The sequence below is a fragment of the Marmota marmota genome, unplaced genomic scaffold (genome assembly GCF_001458135.2).
Source record: "Marmota marmota marmota unplaced genomic scaffold, marMar, whole genome shotgun sequence".
Classification (NCBI taxonomy): Eukaryota; Metazoa; Chordata; class Mammalia; order Rodentia; family Sciuridae; genus Marmota; species Marmota marmota.
The window spans coordinates 62,443,795-62,467,515 of NW_026000174.1; the positions used below are offsets into that span (position 1 = coordinate 62,443,795).

Below are 23,721 nucleotides of genomic sequence, written 5' to 3' on the forward strand. Positions count from 1 at the left end.
CTTCACTTCCTATTTCCTCAACAGGCCCTGCTGTGAGGTTAGCAAGGCGCAAGCCACTCTGTGGTAAGAGAGTTGCATGTCCTCATTTCCTTGATTTATACTAAGAATTAATATTGTCATTTAGGCAAGAAATCTTGGGTTGATGGTAGTTTGATTGAATGACTAAGTGATAGGATTTCCAGACTGGTGGCTTTCACAGAATTATTTGCTGCTTATGTTAAAGGGTAATGAGTTTCAGCCTAACTGGTTAATTCTCTTTTTAAAATGCCTTTGGAAAACTATATTTTCTCTATTTGGTTTATTACTTTATCTGGTTTCTTTTACATCCTCCTTTTAAACACTTTCCTTAATTCTTATGAGTGACTTTCTTCACTGAGCTCCTTGCTTCAGATTTTCTTTGTAATGCTCTTATCAAATCTCTACTTGGTTCTTCTCTTTAACACAAAACACCTAACTGCTTCTTTATGATCTGATAAAATGTGAATGGCCTCTCTCAGGTACCTGGAGAAACTTATTAAGACAGAATTCAGGTGTCATTCAAGTGTGTTCAGCTCAAGACCTAATTGAGGTTAACGAAATCCTGCATATGTAAAATTGCTAATGGCTGGAGTACAGGAAGCTGTAGACAGTTTAACAAATAGGGATGATGCACTCTGGGGGAGTGTTCTCCTGGGGAAGTGATGAGTTAAGATCTTCAGCATGAGTAGGAGGTGAACAGGTTGAGGTGTAGGGGGGAGGGAGAGTTCCAGGCAGAGGGAACAGAAGGTGCAAAAGCCCTGAGGGTGGCATGTGTGTGAAGTGGGGCAAGATGAGGGGCCTTGTGGGGTCATGGAGAGAAAGCGGAGTTGTCATGAGACTTGCTCAGTAGACAGTGCAAAAAGGGGTGGGGTGGTTCCTATGTAGAAGGAGTGGTGGCATAAACACAGGTCATTTTCCTTTAGCTTACTTTGAAAGTGGCATACCCCATAAATAACAAGTAACCATCTATCTAGTGCCTGGCCCCCAATCATGATTTTTTTGATCCTGTTGTAGTGTTCCTCAAAGTGTCATCAGCAGACCTTCTAGTCTGAATGGGGGCAAAGGACACTTACAGTCCAGAGTGAGAAGAAAACTCTGATTGTGGACCAGCAGCGATAATAGAAGAAGCCCTAAGGGGATGGCCTGGTCAATATCTCCAGGCGGATGTCCAATAATATCGTAATAAGTTCAGAACTGAATGTATACTCTTGGCCCTGCACTCCAGTCTGCTCCTCCGCTAGCTTTTCCATCTCGGGAACCAGCAGCCCTCTGTTCTTGTCTATACCATAACCAGTCTCTAAGTTCTGTTGGTGAAACTGCTCCATGATGCTGTATTTCCCAATTAGAAAACTGCACTTTCTCTTAATGGGCATCTGATTATGTCCTTGGTTCTGGAGAATCTGTTCTCCAGCCAGCAGCCAGAGTCATTCTGCTAACACTCACTAGTGCCTTAGTCTCCTAGAGCTGCCATAACAAAGCACCACAAGTGGGATGGCTTATAACGACAGAAACTTATTTTCTCAATTTGGGAGGCAAATCCAAAGTAAAGGTGTCAGCAGGACTAAGAACTAATTACATCAACAATGACCCTATTTCCAAATAAGCTCACCTTCTGCATCATTGGAGTAGTGCTTCATGGTGTCATTTTAGGAGACAAAGTTCAGTTCATCACACCCTCTCAGAATCCTTTGCTCATGACCCTCCACTGTATTTATCTGACCCACAATGAAAGTCATAGTCTTTGTTATGGCCTGTGAGGCCCTAGGCAGAGTGGCTTGGCTACTTCATGGGGAAGAGGGCCAGGAAATGGCAACTTCCCCATCTCTCTCCATGCCCCTCCAGTCTCCACACTCTAGCTCCCTGGTGTCCTTGCCAGTCATTGAGCAGGCAGGTATGCTCCTGCTGTGTGGCCTTTGCATCCTGATGCCCTTCTGCCTAGAGGTCTTACTGCCCCCCATGCCCTGTGATCAGCTCCCTGACAACTTCAGATCCCTGCTGAGATGTCACTTCGTCAGTGAGGCCTTCCTTACTGAAAAAAAGTATTTTAAATTCTATCCCCTCACTACATTAAACCTTTTACGAGCCTTATGGTTTCATAGTGTTTATTTCCATCTAACATGATAGTTAAATATCTTTTATCTTCTGTATCCCTTTATTATGTTACCTGAACAAGATAACTACCACTTCAACATACGCACATTTCTGCATCTCTAGGGCCTGGAACAGAACAGGCACATATATTTCACATTCTAACATGCACATTTCTTTCACATAATAAGACTCATCAGTATTTTAGAGGACTTACAATCAACAACTTATTAAGATTGGCCAGTGGACAGTTATAGTGTAGCTGTTCTTGCCTGCACATGGAAAATTTGGTCTGACACTTTCTGCTGACACCTCCTGAAAACTTGAGAAATGGGGGTCACTAGATGGTAGGCAGTTCTGGAGATAAGAGCAGAACATTCTTTAAAGAGATGTTGCATTGTCAATGATCCTGATGGCTCAAAGAGTGGTAAATGTGTGGGGAACCAGGGACATTGATGACTATGAACCAAGCAGTTATGTAGAAGAGCCAGACTCACTGTGACAACATTTTAGGATTGCATTAATTTTGTTCACACTTGCTTTTTTATACAGCACAAGGTGATATGGTTTAAAATATCCATAGAGCTCTTTGAATTTTTATAAAATTATTTAAAAACTAAATGGTAAACTGTCAGATTTTTAGTTTCTGTCTAAAAAAAGTTTATCTTGGTTTTAAAAAACAGTGTATCTAAAGTTAATGGCGTCTTAGACTTAATGGGAAGCAGGAGCAGATGCTCAAATAGATGTTATAAATGATATAGACTTCTCCCACTTCTAAACCTATTAAACAGTGCCATCTGCAGGGAGGATGGCTTATGACAGTTTGTCTGGATGTTTGAATAACAGGATGGACTATAGAACTCTTTAGCTTTGTTCAACATTGTCATGAACTCAAAGTCAGGAATGACTGCTTTGAGTTCTTTTGTGCTATAGGTTCCATTTTAAACAGAAGAATTATAGCAAAATAAGAAAACTGGCAAAGTCACTATCCAACCTCCAGTGGCGTCTCAAAACCACCACACTGATTTTGAACCCTCTGAAGGAGCGAGGTGGGGTAGGTATATCAGATAAAGGAAAGAGGGAAAGAGTTAAAATGTTCATCAAGCATGTATTTTTCTAACAGCTACGGCAAAAAAGCTGAATCAAAAACGACCTATGCTAACTTGTGCTCTGGTAACTAAACTTTTAGGAAAAGTCTAAACCATCTGCTTTAACCAAGTGCTTCTATTTAGTAAGAAATTAACACAGTATAAGATAATCTTCCAGTGTAATGTCCTGGGTGTCTTTAATAATATGAGAAAACATGTGTATTTTTATATGTAAATCTTTCCATATATATATTACCATCTATGTACCATCATCCATCTGTCCACCCATCTGTCTGCACACACTTTGTGGTGGGGAGAGATTTATTTTAGATTCTTGATTTGTGTTCCTTTCTGAAGTTTTTTTTGGGAGTTGATTACTCCCTCATTTGTAAAAGCCATAAAAATATAATAAAAGATCTTTATAAGGAAAGCTTGCAAGGATGGGGAGATAGTAGATAAATAATACTATCATTAGGAAAATGATAATGTTTCGAGGACAGTTTCAGAGTTAACTGGTCAAATATCAAGAACTCTGCACTGGGAATATAGGAAGGTCATGTTGAGGGTTCACTTTATACCATAAGCTGGTATTACGAAGCCCAGGAAAGCACCTGGGCCTGACAGTGGGTTCAAGCAAGGGAAACTTACTCTGAGGCTATAGCAGTCCCAAAACTTTTGAAATGGAAGAAGCTTTCTTTCCTTGCAAGGTAAAAAGGTAATCATAATAGAAGAATCTAGGCTCAAAAAGCAAGTTTCTCAACATCTGATCCCCCTAGAGGGGGAAGCTTAGGGAGTCTTGGCCTTGCCCTAGGCAGACTGAGACCAAGATGCCCTGTACCCTCACCCAGAAATGAAGCTGCTCCTTGTAGAAAGGACTGATACCATGGTAGCTTCAGGGAGTTGGTGTTTCCCTTGCTGAATTAAAGTTAAATGGATATGCAAACAGAAAATACATCGTGTTACTAAAGCCTGAGCAGAAAATGTGGTAATTACATGGGCAGGGTGACTTGAACTCTTGGCAGGTAAAAATCCACCCAGGTTAGAGACAGGCACTCAGTGGCTGGTTTGAACTTTGGAAAAACTCTGTCCTTCACCTGGGGGTCTTATTGTGCCCCTTTTACCAAGAGGTACATGGATCATTACCACAGAGCATGCAATTGAGATTTTCCTGATGGTAACATGGCTTCTAAGTTTAAAATGATGGTAATAGTTTGGCAAAAATAAATCTGAAAAGGCATGGATGGCTGATCAGAATTTCCAGAGCATTTTGTGCAACAAATCTTGTTAACACAGAATCTTTGGTCCCAAGAACAGAAAGGTTGCTGACACTGCTCAGGAGTAACTAATGGAGCAACAGGTCAAGAGAAGGGGGAAAAAACTCCAACTCTTTGGATTTATATTAGGTTATAATTTGGTTGGGGAGACTCTTAATAGACATCCTGCCCACTTACCCTTCTGAGCTTCCTCCTGCTTCTCTGGTGGGTTTGAATTTCCCTTCTGTCTTGCAGCTGGGCCTACTGGCCATGTTACTGCATACCAGGAGGACCTGTTTTCAACAGCTGTGTATTGGTATTAAATACCTATTAAAAGCAAGGTTGGTAATAATCTTCCCACCAATTTCCATCTTCCCAGTAACTCAGCCCAACAGCTTAGAAATTAAGTTAGGAATGCAATACAGATATAAAATGTCAAGTTTTATTTATAAATTTGTGGCCACATTGAAATATAAAAACATTTGATAGCCTTTTCTCAAAGGCATCATAAAAGGGGGTTACAATAGATTAAAATGAATTAAAATCATGCAGATACATACAAATAAAAGATCACTTCATAACCTTCCACTGAGTTAATTTGTTTTGTTGCTGTACATCAAAGGGCACAAGCCTCTAAAATTCACAAAATTAGGCGATGAATAGAAAGGCCTTTGCAGCGACTGACTGCGTGTCCCATAAAAAGGAGTCGACTGTAGAAGAAACAAAATTTGTGAACATTATCATAATATTTGCTAGATAAACAACATTCCTAAAACATGGCTCTAAAAGAAAGGCAAGACTTTTTGAGCTCCTTCCCTTGGGAATAGAACCAGTTAATTTTAGGACATTAAAAAAAAATAACTCCAAGATATGAACTACATTGCAAACAGTTTTGGGATAATCTAGATTTTAAGAATGGGAGCAGTACAGATGCTGTGTCATAAAGATTATAGGGAGAAAAAAAACCCACAAAGGAATCTTGTATATGTTTGAAAATTTGTTTGAAATGAACCCAGAATTAAAACCCAAATGTTTTAGCCCATGTTTCCTTCAAAGGCCTTTCTCCACATCTTAAGACATTTAATTTCTTGTGAAAGAAAGGAAGAAAATGTTCCAAACTGGCCATTCCAGAGTTGATTGACTCCTCCTTCCTTCACAATCATTGATGTTGGAGGGACGTATTCAGTTCTGAATTTTGTAAAGTGGAATAATTCTTACTGCCTAGGGGGAAAAATCCCAGGATAAGGAGAGAACTCTAGGACGGGTAAGTGTAGGGTCTTCCTTGAATTAACACTAAGCCTGGTGTGAACAAGGTACAAGAGAGCTCCACATTTACCTCCACTACTAATATGTGTGCCATTCTGTCTTCAGTGTGTATGTGTGTGTGTGTGTGTGTGGGGGGGGGTTGTACCTTGGCTGTTTTTACTTGCCCTAAATAATATTTTTCTGGTTGGGCCTTATATCCTTACCCAGTCATCTCTCAAGTGGATGCAGCCACAGGATGAACAGAATCTGTGCTGTACCAAGTACCACTGTTGAAGAGGAGGGCAACTGGCTCATCTCGTTGACATCAAGTGGGGCATGGAAACTTTCAAAGGAAAAAAGAGGAATTAAAAAGCAAGACAGAGAAAGAAAACAAAAAGCAAAACAAAGTCTTAAGAGTTATCATCCCTGGGGCTGAATTTTGGCTCAGGTATTTTATTATGATTCAAAAGCTTAATGGTTCAATATCCTTGATTTAATAGCTTAGTATATTTAACAATTAAAAAGTTGTAACTTTTCATTGTTTTAAAATATCACATAACTGTTATTCTTGTCCAATACGCTCTGCCCCTCATCAAGCCCTCCATTGTAGGATACTGAATTATGGAAAAAATGTTGTCTGTTAAATTAAGGAAAAAATGTTTAAAGAAAACATTCACAATGTTTTGAAGTAATTTTTTTTTTTTTGGCTTAAAATAGTAACTAGTCTAGGGAGAGATATTCCTAGAATCTCTTAGAGCTCATTTATTAGGTACTAAGAACTCATCAGGCTGATGAATTTTATGTCAAAGAATGGCTGTGGGTGAGGGTCTAGTAGGTTTAGAGTGGTAGATAACGATGTAAACCACTGGATTCAGGTCATTTAGCATGGAGTCAACTCTGGGACTTTCTAGCTGTGTGAAGTTGGAAAATCATTTGATGTGTCCGAGCCCAAGTTTCTAAATTATTCAGCAAGGACAATACTAATGATTCAGGCATATAGTTGATACTGAGGATTAAGATGCTTGAAGTTCTTGGAAACACGTGGCTGGAACATAGTGAGGCTCTAATAAATAAGGTTATTGTTATTAGCAAGTGTCAAATAGCATTTTTGCTCAAAAACTGATGTCCAGCAGAATCATAACTTAAACTTTCTAGTCTTTTTTCCTTATTTGATTTCATTTTGCTTATAAGAGATTATACACTTAGTGCTTAAACCATAGAATTTTCCTTCTTTTGTAAAATGGAGTATTGCATACTATTTTTTTTCCTTTAAAAATTTTTAAATTTTAAGAGAAAAAAGGTTTATTTTTGTTCTCCTTCAGGAGAGAAGTAAGCTATGGGAGGAACAATTCTATCTCTTCTAGGCCTTCTTCCTCAATTATTTCAGAACAGGAAAGCATTAGCTGAAGGTGAATTTGGAAGAACTGATCACTTTTTGTTCCTGGCTTTTTGGAGCTAGGCTGTCTTCAGGGAGCCACATCCTGGCCTCTGAGGCCAGGAGGTCAGCTTACTAGGTGGGCTTTTTGTATTCAAGGGGGGTCCTGGAACTGTACAACTCTTTATTCCAGGGCCAGCAAATTCATTTCTGGGTGGGTTTATAGGTGGACTTTTGGCTGTGGCCAAAAGACTCATTTGCTAATTGATTTTATTCAAATTGAGCTGTATCTTCTATAGCTTATTACTGTTTTGATCTAAAATTTAGAAACAGATTGTTATTTAATTTCTCAAATCCCAACTCTTCTGCACAACCTACAGCCTCTTGCATTGTGGAGAAGATCAAAGCCAATCTGTATACTTAGGAAACCTGTAGATACTGTGTGTCAGATGTTGGTGTAATGCTTGAGGTTTAGCAGTGTGTCCTCCTATCTGTAGAAGAGTAGATAGAAAAAAGGGTCTACAATGAAGAGGCAAGGCTCACTTCTAGCTTTGTAATTTTGCAGTTCTGGCCTTTGAAGTGAACTGCTGTAGAGATTAAATAGGCGTGTGCTCACATGCTGTGAAGCCCAGTGGCTAGACAAACCAGTTAGGACTTTCAAGGACTCTGGATAAGTGAGGATACATTTCAGCAAAAAGCTACTGGTATTCAGGCAAGGAACCAGTGATATTTTGGACCGACCTGGGAACTAAACACTGCAAATGAAGTTCAGTAGAAATCACTTGATTCCTTGGTCTATAGGTGAGCCAGGAATGAAAGACAGAACCATCATAGAAAACCTGGTGGGAAAAGAGATCTTTGATAATGCAAGCTAATTTGTCACAACAGTGTATTTTATTAAAATAAAAGATGGCCACTTATCTCAAGAGATCAGAGTATTAGCCCAAGTAAGGTGATTAAATTTTTCTCTGGCAAAGGGGAAGCACTTAGCTTAGTCACAAAATAAAGCAGAAACCCATGGTGTAGGATTTTTAAATGGAATTGGCAAATGAGTGTCAGTTGACCCTGAAGATTTTCTATTGGTCTTCTTTAATCAAAATTCTGGGAAAGAAAAATTTTCCACAGGTCCTTAGGATAAAAATCTTTCTGTAAGGAGGACTTAAAGGACAAAGAAACTGTGGTGGAATTCTAAAAATATTTTAGCTGGTATCTCTGGATTAAAATATATTTTCTCTTTTTGATTTTTACCTCTAGAACATTAGACCAAAAGGAGGAGAGCTAATTTAAAATGATGTATTTAGGCTACCAATTGAGGTTTCTGAACATAAAATATATACCCCCATTAGGAGCATTTGAAATATGTTTGGTGGTCAGCAGATGAGATACAATTCCTACATTCCTATCATCCCAAGCTCATTTTTCATAACTATTTGTATGGATTTTCCACAGGGTCTCCATTCTTTATGTAATTGAAGTCGTATTATATATTATGTATGTATGTTTTCTAATATTTTGACTTTAATAGAGAGGTTTCAGTGTCATTAAAGCATAGTATAAATTGATTGGCTGCATAATATCCTGTTAGATGAATGGATCATATGCTTCCTGGGGTCTAAATGCTTTATCCCATTCAGCTATTCAAGAGGTAAGACGAGACAGACAAATAAATCAATTACATTCTTATATTCCAATTATGAGTCTGCTGAAAAGGAAATTAGGAAAACTATTCCATTCATAATAGCCTAAAAAATACACAGGAATCAATTTAATTTAACAAAAAAGATGAAGGGCTTCTACAATGAAAAAATATAGAACACTAAAGAAAGAAATTGAAGAACTTAAAAGTTGGAAAGATATCCCATGTTCTTGCATAGGCAGAATTAATTCTGTCAAAATGGTCATACTACCAAAAGTGCTATACAGATTCATTGCAATTTCCATCAAAATTCCAACAATGTTTTCCCACAGAAATAGAACAAGTGTTATGAAGTTTATTTGGAAAAATGTGAGATCCACGATAGCCAAAGCAACAGATAAATGGATAAAGAAAATGTGATGTATGTACACAATGGAGTAGTACTCAGCCTCAAAGAAGAATGAAATTATGGCATTTGCTGCTAAATGGGTAGAAATGGAGATTATCATGCTAAATGAAATAAGCCAGTCCCCAAAAGTCAAAGGTTGAATGTTTTTTTCTGATATGCAGAAGCCAACCCAAAATAAGGGGTAGGGAATTAAAGAATCAAAGAAAGATCAGTAGATTAGACAAAGGAGAATGAAGGGAAGGGAGGAGGGATGAGATTAGGAAAGACAGTGGAATGTTTCTGACCTAACTTTCCCATGTATATATATGAATATACCATTGTGCACATCTACAAGACACCAGTTAAAAAAAAAAAACTTGGGCTAGGGTTGTAGCTCAGTGGTAGAATGCTTGCCTAGCACATGTGAGGCACTGGGTTTAATCCTCAGCACCCCATAAAAATAAATAAGTTAAAGGTATTGTGTCCATTTAAAAAAATAATTAAAAACATAAGTAGACAGCAAGAGAGATCAGTAGAGTAGAGGTAAGGGAACAGGGGGAGGTAGGAGGAGAGGGAAAGGGAAGTACTGGGGACTGAATTAGAGCAAATTATATTCCATGCTTTCTATGATTTGTGAAAACAAATCCTATTGTTATGTGTAACTAAAAAGGGCCAAAAAGTTAAAGAAAGGAAGAAAGAAAGAAAGAAGTGCACTCTCCTGGATGCTCCTGGTTGTTAGGGGTTAGGTCATTTCAACTGCAATGATTCTAAACTTCTGAGTGGAGTGGAAGTGAGAGCGAGGGGCCAGGAGAAAAGGTGAATGTGTGCGTTTAGGGGTGGGTTTCTCAACCCTGAGTCTCCTGGCACTTTAGGCCAGGTGATACTTTGTTGTGGGGGTGTCCTGTGCCTACAGGTTACCTGGCAGAATCTCTGGCCTCTATTCTCCAGATGCCAGTACACTCCTTTCCTCTCCAGTTGTGGCAGCTAAATTTGACTCCAGGATATATATATATATATATATTTTATAGGAGCTACTAAGGTTTCTACCACAAAAAGGGAGGAGGCAGTGACAGGAAAAATTTTATTTATATAAAAGAGCATTTTAAATCTTCTCCTTAGAAATTATAAAGACTATACATGACTCAGAAATGGGACTGTACCAAACAATGCCAAAGAAGAGTCATGCATTCTATACCTTTTCTTTTGTCGGGCCCCTCAGAAATAACGTTATCAGCTCTGATTATTGTTGCTTGTTGCCTCACATTATTTTTATCCACATAATTCACTGTAGTCTACATTCCCTTTTACATCAATTCAAGATTCCTTTTGCATGTACTGACTGATATGCCATATCTCTAAGGCCTGTCTGGAACACTGATACTGTGCCATGTTGTCTTTTGGCCAATATCACCCATTTGGTATATGTCACTGTCCTCTGATTGCCACATCTCATTTGTTAGAAAATATTGTGACTAGATTTTTATCTTTCACTTGTCTCAGGATGGGATCCTGACCTACTAGCTCAAGTAACTGCACATGGTTCAGATATGTTTCAAGAACCAAAGTGCTGGTCATTTTAGACTCCTGTTTTACAAACTGATGAAGTTCCTGTAATACAGGAAACATGCCTTCTGTTTTCTTTTCTTACAATCTAAACTTTTAGCTTTTCCTAACATGCTAGCCCAGGCAACCTCTACTCAGGGGGTTACTTCCGTCCAGATTTCTTAAATGTGCCAAAGACTCTAGTGTGAGAGCTACTTTTAATAACTTAGAGCATCTCGAGATACTTTGGATTTCTTCTTGGCAGGTATAACAGAGCCTGTGTCACTAGCTCCCTGCTGTGATGCACACAAGGAAGGTATAATAGTATGTTCTAGACAAACACACTTTGTTCTCAGACCATGATACTACCGGTCTGTTAAGAAGATACTTTGATAGAACATGTCAATATGTCCAAGTTATCTTTTCTCTGTAATGATAAGGTTAGGTTCTTGGCACAGCACACTTAGCCTCATGTTTAAAGCAGGGAGCATTAAGACAGACTAAATTCATATATTGTACTTGCTTTTGGCATGGCAGAAACCACCTATATCTAAACCTTCTCATACATTCCCTTCTTGGACATTGGGATACCTTGAACATATTTTTCAATATTTTTTCATCAGAGAAGAACAAGAAAAGTCTGTTTTGAGTTCATGACTGTCCCATGTCACTCTTTCCTCTGAATACCCCTGGAAATTTCTTTTTATCATGTTATGCATTCTGTTCTGCTTATCCCAGAGTCATAATTGAAAACAAAGAAAAATGTATATTCGAATAGGCATCAGCAAACCTGGTTTCTATTCCTGGCTCTGCTATATCCCAACTTCACAAGTTTTGTCACATTTCTGGCCTTTATACCTTGATTCTTTTATATAAATAAATTGGGACGGCACCAATATCAAGGATTATGGGGATTAGGAAGGTGTGGCAATGCTGGATACTACATTATGCTATGCGTGGAGTTGTACTACCCCAACAGACTGTGAGCTTCTTGAGAGAGAGGTCTTGGAGTTTCCTACTCATACTTAGTGTCCTACACATACTAGACTCTGATGAATGAATGAATTGATAAAAAGGTTCGGGGGAGGGGGGAAGGGAAAAATAATAGAAGGGGGAGAAATGAATGACAGTAGAGGGGGTAGAGAGAGAAGAGGGGAGGGGAGGGGAGGGGAGGGGGGATAGTAGAGGATAGGAAAGGCAGCAGAATACAACAGACACTAGTATGGCAATATGTAAATCAATGGATGTGTAACTGATGTGATTCTGCAATCTGTATATGGGGTAAAAATGGGAGTTCATAACCCACTTGAATCAAAGTGTGAAATATGATATATCAAGAACTATGTAATGTTTTGAACAACCAACAATAAAAAATTTAAAAAAATAAAAATAAAAAAAAGACTGGAGATATGGCTCAGTGGTTGAGCACCCCTAGGTTTAATCCTCAGTATTAAAAAAAAGGAAAGATTAAAGTGAAAACAATTGAAATCTTTTATGTGCATGTAGAAAGGTCAAAGAAGGTAAAATCACATGACCTCAACTGTCATAATGGATTTTCTAAATGTAAATAAATTTAATTCAGCATAAAAAAAAAGGTTCTTCGTGTTCTTGCCTTCCACCTGCACTTGGCACCTAGAGAAAAGACAAAGCAACACTTCCCACCACTTTACAGATGACACTGGGTGCAATGCTTGCTGCTCTTACCTGTGGTACGATTCCACAGAGGCTGACAGGATAGTCAAACTCAAGTTCATTTGGTCGCACATGAATTGCCACACAGCCAGTCCCAAGAAATAATTCATCAGGGCCTATCAATTAATCTTCATAAAATAGTGCTCTGTTAACTACTACACGGAAATTATGATGGCTGCATTCCACCAGTACTGCCAAGAGAAGACAAAAATTAGCAATTCTGCTTCAGTGGACAAGCAAAGAAATCTGAGCAGTATTAGATCGCATGAAGGAAAACCATCTTTAATTAAAGCAAACGAAGCTTAGAGATTTGTGTAAAAATGATTCCCAGTTGTGCATGGTTGTGCATGCCTGTAATCCCAGCTACTGGGGAGCTGAGGCAGGAGGATGGCAAGTCTGAGGCCATCTGGGGTAACTTATCAAGACCCTGTCTCAAAATAAAATACAAAGGGGCCTGAGGCTTTGGTAGTGGTAAAATGCTTGCCTAGCATTTTATTAAACACCAAGTTTAATAAACACCAACTACTGTTGTATTAAATACCAAGTACTGCTGGGAAACAAACAAACAAAAAACCACCCAAAGATTCCCTTCTTTTGTAAAAGTACCAGTCTCCTCCTGGTACCAGAACCAGATAACCAGAATCAGTGTACAATGTGCTTGGAATTCTTTTCTGAGAAACACCATATATAGCTGTCTTTGGTAGAAGAGAAAAGGTCTATATCTTCATTAGGGTGCTCATACTGGGTACCTAGTTCCCCAATACCTAGTGTCCCTGTAAAACTTGAGCCCTTTGATAATCCTGATATTATGTATAACTAATGCACTAACAAACCATATGTTAGTCCTTAAATGTGTGTGTGTGTGTGTGTGTGTGTGTGTGTGTGTGTGTATGGTTATTATGGTTATTTAGCTAAGTAAATCTAGGGGAAAACCTTGTTCTATGTAAATAAAGGATGAGTTCTAGGTTCAAATTGTTTTAGGTTTCCAGCTTTGGTCATGTGCCACATAGTAGCACAGTGCAGTACATGTGGAAGGAAAGAAGCAAGTCTTTCAGGGCTAAGGAAGTAAAGATTTGGAACTGAAAGTCAAGCCTGGCTTGTTGCTTTTTATATACCATTACACTGGAAGATCAGAATGTTCAATTTACACCTGGCTTAAACTCCTCTGAGTTTTAGGGTCATCTCTCCAAAAGGATATTTGAAATATTCTCTCATTATGTTCTTGTTCAATGTGGAACTCAGGATTTTACCCTGTTTTCAATTTATTTTCTCCCCATCTCATCCAATAGTGCCACAATCCACCCAACATCCAAGCCAGAACACCTTAGAATTTATCTTCATACCTACATCCAATCTCCCAACCTTTTCACTTTGACCTTTGAAATTTATATCACATGTATTCACTTCTCCATGGTCAACACTCTGGCCCAATCTGCCACTGCCTCTCCCCTGGACTACCCTTGCAGCCTTGTGAAGGAGCACCCCGTCTCCAGTTTCCTTCTTTTTCTAGGTCAGCTGCAAAGATGGATGGATGCAGATAGGATCATTTCACCAGGATGCATACAGCTTTCTAACTGCTTCCTATTGTGATTAGTATAAAATCTGAGATCCTAGTGGTCTATATTGACCTGGTCACTGAATCTCCAATTAACTTTGCTTGATTTGCTAAGTCGTAGTCCAGTGAGTTTCAACCATTTGACCCAATTTTAACAACAAGCTCCAATTTTAACAATAAGCAATTTTAATGCCTACTGTCTTATTCCTAAAAATTTAGAGATAACCTATTTACACTTTAAAAAATAATAATTTATTCATTGCACTATAAAATGAAAAAAATATACTGAAACAATATGTATATCAATAAAAAGATACTCAGGCAGACCTGTTGAAATACTCTAACATGTACATAATATTTACCTTGATCAAGACTAAGGCTAATACCAACAGAGATTTCAAGCACCAGAGTGGCTTTCCATTCAGTAGTGAGATTTTTCCAGGAAGATAAACAACTTAGTAAAGTTCCAACAATGATGTGCAAACTTCCCTTGGGTTACGTGTACAAACTGTACAAGAAGTCTCTTTGTCATCTTTGCAAAATGAATTAGTTCTGGAGCTCCACATACAGCATGGTGACTATAATTAAGAGCACCTGGTATACTCGAGGTTTTCCAAGAGTAGGTCTCAAGTATCCCCATCACAAAGAAACTGAGGTGATAGATATGTTAATTATGTCAATAGTGGTAATCATTTTACAATGTATCCTTCTATCGAATATACTACAGTGAATTTCACCTTTATGTATATCCATAACGCAAATTTCAAAAAACCATAAATAATGGAAGGAAGACCAGTAGAATTAAGGGAAGAGGAAGAGGAGGGAGGGAAGGGAAAGGGAAAGTACTGGGCACTGAAGTGGAACAAATTATATTTCTTGCTTGTATGATTACAGCAATATGAATCCTGACATTATGTATAACTGATACACTAACAAAGAAACCACATTGTAGTCCTTTAATATATAAACATATATACATCATTCATATATATTACATATATATAATATATATGGTTGTTGAGCTCAGTAAATCTGGGGGAGAACCTGGTTCTATATAAATGAAGGATGGGTTCTAGGTTCAGATTGTTTTAACAGATTTCTCTCTATATATATAAATGAATGGTGAAATATTTGAAATTTATATTGGACACCAGAGAATTATTTGCTTTGGGGATTGTCCCTTGCATTTTAGGTTATGTGGCATACCCTCTTTCTTTCCAATTTTGTTCAAAGCAAAGTGGCATACATTACCAAAATGCCCCAGGGAGCAGGAAACAAGGCCTTTTTGAAGCCACCTTAGCCATACCGACCTCCTTTTGGCTCAATGAGGTTGACACCCTCTTCACAGCTCCTTGCACATAGATGGCTTTTCCTCTGGGATTCTGGCTTGCTAACTCTTCTTCCATGTCCCAGTTCAATGTCACTTTCTCAGCAGACCTTATGCTGAGGGTCCTATTCAAGTGGCTTTTCTCTTTCAGTTTTTCCTGTCTCACATCACCCTATTCATTTCTCTGAAAGCCGAATGTCTTCTCTGATATAAGGGAGGTGACTCAAAATGGGGTAGGGAGGAAGAGCATGAGAAGAAGATTACCACTAAATAGGGAAGAGAGGTTGAGGGAAAGGGAGAGAGAAGGGGAATTGCACAGAAGATGGAAGGAGACCCTCATCGTTATACAGATTACATGTATGATGATGAGGGTGGGGGGAAAGAAGTGTGTCACATTAGATTGGATAGAGAGAAGTGATGGGAGGGGAGGGGAGGAGAAGGGGAGAAAGGAAGGGCAGCAGAATAAAATAGACACTAGTATTGCTGTAGGTATATACGTGACTGCATGACCAATGTGATTCTGCAACCTGTACACTCAGAATAATGAGAAATTTTACCCCATTTGATTCAAATGTATGATATGTCAAGATCATTGTACTATCATGTATAACTAATTAAAACAAATAAAAAAATAAAAATAAAACAAACAAAAAAGCCCTCATTATAACCTGGAATCATACTACTTATTTATAGGGTTTTTCTCCCTAACTGGGGTTCAAGAGCTATACATGTAGTGACTATTTACTGCTGTTTTTTTCTGCCAACAAGTCAGACATGTGGTTGGTAAATGGATGAGGAAGGAAATATTAAATGGAAATCTAGAATTCTGATGATACTCTCTACTTACTACCTGTGCTAAATACTGATAATAGGACAGAGCAGATGGGTAACATGGATTTTCCTTGTGGAAAAGGGGGAAAGATATTGTTCAAGATTATTGTCATGGTTTAGACCTTGTGAGGAACCTGAAATATTATGGTGGAATTAGGACTACGAGCATAAAGAATTGATCAAGTTGTATTCATAACTGTCAACACGTCCCGAGGAGGAAGGGCACACATTTTGGGAGCAGAAGTACTTCTTAACAGCATGCACACATTGAGTGTTAAATCAGATCTAACACTGATTTGGTTTCTGTGGGAGAATACTCCAGGAAATATTAATTATCTTTAAAGATTTTGCTCTTTTATGACTATGAACAAAATATATCATTGAAACTGCTGAATTTATTCTTTGAATTGTGTCTGTGTGCTTAATTATCAATAAGTGGAATTATTTGAGAAAATATCTGATATTTAAATCCCTAGTAGATGTGTTGCTTCAATTAATAAACTTACTATAAAATGAAAAAAAATACAAAAGAACCCAAATAAAGCTGCCTGATTTCACCAGGGCAAGATCCAGTATTTAGGGTAAACAGTGTGTAAAAACTGTACTAAAGCTACTCATTGACAGCTTTAAAGCTTAATGGAAATTTGACGGTAAGTTCCAGCAGTCTCATATGCCTCTTTTTCCACAAGTATATATCTCCTTCGGGGGGAGGGAAACCCAACTTTCAAAATTCCATTTTATAAGAATTGAGAGTTGTTTATATTGACAAAACACCCACATATTTTCTTTTCTTGGAACTTCACATTTCCATCATTATTTTAAATTTGAATTTCTTTATATCCTTGGAAAATTGAATAAGCATTCTTTGCCTTTTGTAGAAAAGGAAAAGAGGAACTCAAGTGGTTTCAGATGTGCAAATTAAAACTGGTCAGCAGAGTCAGGCTGGGCTGGGCCACATCAGGCAACATGTTTACAAGGATCACCTGTTTAGAATTCTGCCTTCCACAATCCTCCATCTTGAGTAGGGTAGTTGATGTCTTAACCTAAATATCGGGACTCTCCCGATTAGGATTTCCTTTCTAAGAAAAGACCAAAGTCCTTAACAAGAGTTACAAGGCTCTGCCCAGTCAGCCCCCTGCATCAGAAGCAAACGCAGGCCCTCATACTTGGGATAGTGAACTATAGGGCAGAGAGACGAGACGGGCAGACCCTGTGCTGTTCACTGTGTCACCTTTGATTTCCCTCTCTACTCTCCTCACTTCTGAGTCCTAGTGTTTCAGTCACAAACCAAATACTCCATTCCTAGCTCTCACATCACTTCTATATTTTTCTCCAGCTCTCCAATAATCACTGACAGCACTCTGCCCTAAGGATCTGCAAGACTAATTTAGAGAACCATTTGTACAAAGGAAGGGGTCCTCTCGCTTATATTCCCCCCCCCTTTACCATCTCACAGCCCTCCAAGGTCCTGTCCGCCCCTTTAGTCTGCTTACATTCCTTCTCCCCCCCAATCTGGTTGTATTCCATTTATCTTGGAAACACAGGTATTGTGTGCACACACAAGCCTTTTTAGCTTAAGGCAAAAATTAGTGTTTCTAGTTCCCCAACACCCAAGTCTTTCCCTAAGTAAAGACAATGTTATCCCACCTAGAAATCCAGGGAATCTCTCCCCAAAGAACTACATTAATTCTATTTATTTCATATACTCATCTCTCATCATTTTCCTTCTAAGTAGTTAGAGCAGTTTATACATCTGCAGGACTTATAAATTAACCCCTATCTCTTTCAAGTTGAGCAAATCTCCATTCTGAATGGTGTGAGATGTTTTAGAGAATTCTGTACCACATTCTTACCAGGAGCAGGAGAGAGGCTGTGCAATGTCAGTGGAGAAGCAAGCATCTTAAAAGTCCCTTCTGTGACTCTTTGGGAAGCCATCAGACACCTGGGATCTGAGGGTAGCTTTAGGTCAGTCTTTATAGGATGCTACTCTATACCTAGTTGGTTGCAGGGAAGCCTTGGAGTGTTTAAGAGGGGTCTGTTCAAGGTTGTATCTTTAAAAATTTACACAGTGATGTTCTGGGGGTAGCGGGGAGGTGGGGCACTTGCATAAGGGAGGCCAATTAGGAGTGCATGGTTGAGTAACTCAGGTGTGAAGTGGCGAAAGAACAATGAGTTACCAGGAATGGGAAGAGTCATATGGAAAAGCAGATGGTCCAAGGATGATCTAGTGGGAAATTCCAGTAGGTCCCAAGGAGGAAGAAGTGGTAGGGAGGAAGAGGAGAAACTCATGGCAACCTGAGTGCAGCTCTCCCTCACTCACCCACCAGGATTATCTGGACCCAAGGGGAGACCAAAGCATGGACTAATGAGAATTATTTAGTTCTTAATTGTTAGCATTGGAAAATTTAGTGCTGGCAATCAAAAGCCCTGTGACTCACAGCCATTGAGAAACTCCCCCTTGAAAACACCAGGAGTCAATGTCCCCCCTATACCTTTGTTCCGCCCAGCGCACATCCACATCCAGGAAAAAAGTGGCAGCAAAAGTCCTTCCAGCATGAGTAAGGCCTTCATCATGCTGGATCTCAGGGTAAGATCCTCTCAGGAAACAGCGAGGGAGAGGAGCTGGGAAGCCTGAGGGGTTTTTATATGGGAGGGCACACTCAGATGTGTTCAATTAACCCAACTTGAGAGGAAAAAGAAAACCTTTAACATATTGTCATCTCCAGCTCCTGACCCTGTCTTTATTATTTGGGCATAGAAAACTATAATGTTTTTTAAGGTGAACACAAGGAAGCATTATGGAGTGCCCACAGAATTGTCTTTTGGGGGACCTTTGAAGTGCTTGAATGGAGATCATTTGCTGGCCATTTTTTTGAAATTCTATTAGCTGATTTAGGGATTCTTCGAAGCTCTGATATGATAGTGTCATTTCATGATCCACTGATAGAGCCATCCCTCCACCCCCCGTTTTTGATACATATATTTATATTAATTGCTTAACTAATAACTTGGGTGCTATCAGGAGCTGCATGAGACCTGATCCAATGCTATCAACCTGGGAAGGAGATGCCAACAGGGACAGGCAGCCTCACTTGGACCATTTTTACATTTTGCAAAAGTCAACCTTAACAAGTTCCATTCTCTTCAGACTTCTTAATGTCTTTCCCAGAGGTCATGTGGTTAACACTTTGATCTCTTTTCTAACCACATTTTCCATATCCCCAAAGAAATACTGTGGTATACCAGGAACTGACTGGTATGGACAGGTGCTCCTGGGTGAGCAATGTGTGCCTCCTGGATAGTACGTTTAATCTAAAGTGTTTAAAAATCCCCATGATCAATGAAAAGCTTAGATTTTCCTCAAGTTGATGCCATGAAAATTTAAGTTTCTCCAGTAGTGTTGCTTTTTCAATATTAGGGTTTGGACAAGCTCAAGAATATGTTAGTACTCTGCAATAATACAATCAAAGATAAAAGATGGATGTGGCAAAATTTCCTAGAAAGTCTATTAAGTATTTGATGACTTATCTGGAAAATAATTTAAAATGTCATTTAAAATGCAAACAGGGCTTGGGATGAAACTCAGTGGTAGAGTGCTTGCCTAGCTGTGTGAAGTCCTGAGTTTGATCCCCAGTAACACAACACACAGCACAAATTGCAAATAAAAAACTGGTGAAAATTCTTTTGAAAACAGGATAAAACTCTATTTCAAGCTTGCATCTTCCAGTTACAACCCTGTATGTGATGTTGTTCATTTTCTTTCTATTTCAGAGATAGTTTGAGAAGCATTAGACAGGTAGATCTGAAAACGTCACTAATTTTAGAAACCAAAGAGTTACATTGAGTGCAGCAAACCCAGAAACTAGTTTTAAGTATATTGAGTCAGAAGTGGAGGCAGAGTCCTATTAACCAGGTGACTTGAAGAAAATCCATGAAATAAAATGCAAGCAATACAGAAGTGTTAAAAATGTAAAATTAAAGTTCTAACACATTTCTAAGTGATAGCTGTTGTGGCATTTTTTTCTGAAGTTTTCCAGTGCATGCGTGTGTACACTGTATATACACACATACACAGGCACTGAAGGTGTATCAGTGTACTTTATTATTTTTAATTGCTGAACATTAGTGCATTTTATGGATATAACCACACTTGTGGTATATTCATATCAAATGATGAATTTTTGAGTTGAATCTACTTTGCCAATATTATATAATTACCGAGTGCTGTAATTAATTTAAGATAAATCATTGCAATCTCATGTCAATATTTCTAGAGGATAAAATATTGGATGAGGAATTGCAATAAAGTATAAATGTATTGATAAAATTTTCCCTCAAGATGTGTTAATTTACTTTCTCATAGGAGTAAATAATATTGCATACTTTCTAAGGAAACTGTCATCATTGACTGCTAACAAATCTCTTAAATTTTGACGCCCAAATGAATGTAAGTGATTCCTTTTTGTTTAAGTTTGCAATTATTAATGGAAGAGAGAAGCTACTAATTCATTAGTCTTATGTGAATTGCACATATTTATGCAAATGACTTTGCTCATTTTTTCAGTAGAGTTATTTGTTTGATCTAAACAATTTGTAAGAGCAGTTTTATAAAAGCAATTTTATCCTTTTATTTTTCATTTCAAGTTTTTCTGATTTAGTTGCTCACCTACAATTTCTGCTTAATTGATTACTTAGTAGATTGTTTTCTTTTTCTTTTATGGTTCTGATTTTCTTGTCATTGAAAAAGATCTCTTCTAACTTAATTTCTTAAAATAATAGCTGGTTTTTATAGAACTTTTTTGTTAACGTTACAAAATTTATTTTGAGAAAATTGTAGATTCATATGCAGTTGTAAAAAATAATATAGAGAAACCCAATGTACTTTTTGCCCAATTTTCCCCAAGTAACATCTTGCAAAACTATATCACTATATTACAATCAAAATATTGACTTTGATACAATCAATCATTTCCTTCATCACATATGCCTAATATTGCCCTTTTGGAGCTATGTCCACTTCCCTCCTGTCCCCACCTCTTTTTTAGCCCCTAGCAGCCACTAATATGCTCTTGGTTTCCACTTGGTCATTTCATGAGTGTTGTATAAACGGAATCTTGCAGTTCGTTACCTTTTGGGATCGACTTTCATACTCAGTATACTTCTCTAGTGATTCTTCCCTTGAGTTCCAGTGAATCAACAATTTGTTCCTTTTATTGCTGAGTAATATTCCATGGTAGAAATTACTGCAGTTTATTTAACCATTCACTCATTGAAGGATATCTCAATTGTTTGTAGTATTTTGCTATTATGAATAAGACTGTTTAAAATATTCCTGTACATGTTTTCATGTGAAAACAAATTTTTATTTCTCTGAAATATGCCCCTGGCATATTAAGTGCTCAGTAGATATATTGAAGAATTAAATTCATTGAATTAGTGAGAAGAGATATAAAACATTATTTTATTATTTTCATTCATTTACTAAAAAAGTGTGTGTGAGAATTTGCTGTTGCATTAAAGGAGTTACTAATATGTCGATTTTTCTTCAAACACACACATTGTGTCCTGAACTCCACAGTTCCTCCACTGTGTGCTGAGAAGGCCAGAGGGACTAGAGTGATCTTGCGGGGGTACCTTAGGGAATGTTAATATTTCCAGGGAAACAGTGATACTCCACAACTGTCAGTCACTGTGCTAAGAGTGAGCTAGAGATAGCCCTGTTCTGGTGTGCCTTTCCTTCCTATTAGTGCATGCCTTTGTGCAGCTGGGGAGTCAGTGGCTGCTGTGATGCAGAGCAAAATCAACCACTGTGGCAAAATCAACATGGAATAAGACACGAAGATGGCACAGTCCAATCTGGTTCAAAGATTTGAGAAACTGCAGTGTTGAACAGGCATATGCATTCCATTAGCAATAGTGATTATTTAAAGAATAATATAAAAATATTGTACTTTTTCAATGTATGCATTTAATGTTTTCAAATGGTACTAAGTTTTTAGGGCATAAATAATTATTTTGATTTTGATGTAACTAATAAGTGAGCCAGTAACAATTCTTTTCATTAAGGGATGCTTAAAAAACAAACAAACAAAAAAAAAACTAACCATACCATTAAGAACACTGTGGAATGATGTTCTCTGCTATAACTGTACTGTAAATTTTCCAAACTAAACAATTCTTTTTGTTAAAAAAAAAAGATCTGGCCAAATAGAAATGGAACTCCCTAAACCCAAGGCAGGAAGGTGAGGATGCAGAAAAATTACTATCTTTAAGGCTCTGAGAGGGAGGGCTGGCCGGGCTCTGGTCCAAAGATTATTGAGAGTAAAACCAAAGTGTCCTGTTTCCTCTACCAGGGAGACAGCCTAGTGGGTGAGACCATTAGGCACGTTAGCCACGCACCTTAGCCAGCAAGAGAATTCTTTTCTTTTTTCCCCTGTTTTAATACAAGTATTAACAGGATAGAGCTGATGGGTTTTACTGTTACTAGCCACTTAGCTGAGAGTTAGTATGAATTGGTTAGGTGTCTGGGGATCTGTTGGATAGGAGCAAATAGTGAATTTCTGGTTGTGCACTGGTCTCACCTCAGTGTGTGTTTAGCTTGCTTGTATTAATTACTTTATTAACTGGTGCAAGGGAGTCTATTCTAATTATACTCAACTCCAGAAGCAGTAAGTAGAAATCTGACCAAATAAAATTTGAAAACATACAATTAAACAAACTCTGGTGGAAAAATTGAAAGATAAATGACTGACTGGGAATAATATATTTGCATCTTATCACAGATGAAAGAGAATGAAAAAATATGTTCTCAAAATTATAAAATTTTAAACTTTACTACAAAGATATAACACGGCTATGATATATTCTTGCCAAAAAAAGGTTTGAGTCTACCTATGAGAACATAATCAGAAAGATTCTGAATGTGAATCTTTACTCAAGACAATGAACCAAGACTCTTCTAAAAAGACCTTTTTATACAAAACAAAAATAGTAGGTACAACTCAATAAGAAAAAAAAATAGCTAAATAACAAATGAGCAAAATGGGAGAATAGACACTCTTCAAAAAAGATATGAATACAGATGGCAAAGAAGCACTTGAAAAATTGTTCAAGACCATTAGTTATTAGGAAAACTTAAAGCACGCTGAGAGGCCACTACACACCCAGTAGAACAGAAAAAAAATAGCCCACAGGTGCTGGTGAGACTATGGAGCAACTAGAAGTTGAAGTCTGGTGAGATTCCAAAGCGAAGCCATAGGCAATCACTTTATTGACACCCCCATCCTCATCCTAAAAGTACTGCTAACCAAATCTCACATATCCATGTAATTTTAAGACAGAAATCACCTTTTTCTTACCAGTTTATTAAAAACATGACAATAGTAGTAGTTTTGTAGATTGGCAGATACAGGATGTTAAGAAACAGTTACTGAAAGTTGAAGACCTTGACCTGTGCACAGCCTCAGAGTACGTCACTATGCACAAGGCTCTGACCTTCATTTGGACTGTTCTTTAGCATTGTCCATCCTGGACAGCAATATTTCTGAAATGCTGTTTTAATTCACCTTTTATCCTAATACACGTAAAATTTAAAAGTTATAATTATGAAAGTGAAAATATGTTTGTGTGGAACATAAACATTTGGTAAATTGTTAAAAAAATGCTAATTAATTACATTTCTTT

General features: G+C 37.9%; 1 long non-coding RNA gene and 1 pseudogene across 1 annotated transcript in view; one reads left to right on the top strand and one right to left on the bottom strand.

The window, feature by feature from the left end:
* Window positions 1-8,884, top strand: part of LOC125612121 — a 53,550-nt gene extending 44,666 nt beyond the window's left edge. The window contains exon 5 of the long non-coding RNA XR_007342441.1: window positions 5,921-8,884. This is a non-coding gene — a long non-coding RNA (uncharacterized LOC125612121). The remainder of the gene's footprint in view (window positions 1-5,920) is intronic.
* A 1,349-nt stretch (window positions 8,885-10,233) lies between these two features.
* LOC107135421 lies at window positions 10,234-10,802 on the bottom strand (annotated as a pseudogene).
* Window positions 10,803-23,721: the final 12,919 nt, after the last annotated feature.